We start from the raw sequence: 821 nt of genomic DNA, 5'->3' as shown, positions 1-821 counted from the left end.
GGTAAAGCAGGGCAGTAGATAAACGGGATTAATGATCCTACCGAAGCCTGGAAGACTAGCAACATCCTTGATTCATTCTGTGCACACACTACCTGCTTTCGGACTTTGTATTGTGGGGAAGTGAGGAACAACTCCCGCCCTAAAGGTGTGTTGACATTTAAATTAGGGTAGGAATACTGGTCAGTGCTAGTGACTCGGCAGAACTTGGACCTTGGGAAGGGTGTGTGTGTGTGTGTGTGTGTGTGTGTGCGCGCGCGTGTACTCAAAAGACAAGACAAAAAATACCATTTAATTTCATATTACAGTAAAATTCTTTGGACATTCTTGGAATCAAGGGGTCGGAATTTTCCAATTAAGGATACTCAGTGAACAGTTCCAATTCATTTATTCACTCATCCACTCATTTAACAGATGTTTGTTTAACACCTATTCTGCGCTAGGCATTGCTGAGCCATCACAGACGTGGCCTCCGACGCCGTGGGGTTGACAGTCTTGTCCAGTCACCGAGGGAGTTAAAAAAAATTCTGGCATCATTATAACTGCAGTTGCACTGGATGAAGCTCGGCCCTTCCGTTTCTCCCACGTGGACTCGGCGGGTGAGTGTGAGTGTGAGTGCGTGCGACTTGTGGTGTTTGAGGAGTGTGTGAACGCACGTGTGTCAGAATGGCGCGTGTCACAGTGTGCGGACAGGTATCGGCATGGCACGCGTTTCTATAGCCGCCAGAGCCTGGCTTTGTGGGCCGCAGGAGGCGTGGGTCGATGCGACGCGCGAGCCACCCGGCGGGTGCGATTGTGAGTGAGCGCGGGACTGCGCGCGCGCG

The sequence above is a fragment of the Pteropus alecto genome, unplaced genomic scaffold (assembly GCF_000325575.1).
Source record: "Pteropus alecto unplaced genomic scaffold, ASM32557v1 scaffold40, whole genome shotgun sequence".
Taxonomy (NCBI): Eukaryota; Metazoa; Chordata; class Mammalia; order Chiroptera; family Pteropodidae; genus Pteropus; species Pteropus alecto.
This window is presented reverse-complemented; position numbering follows the sequence as displayed.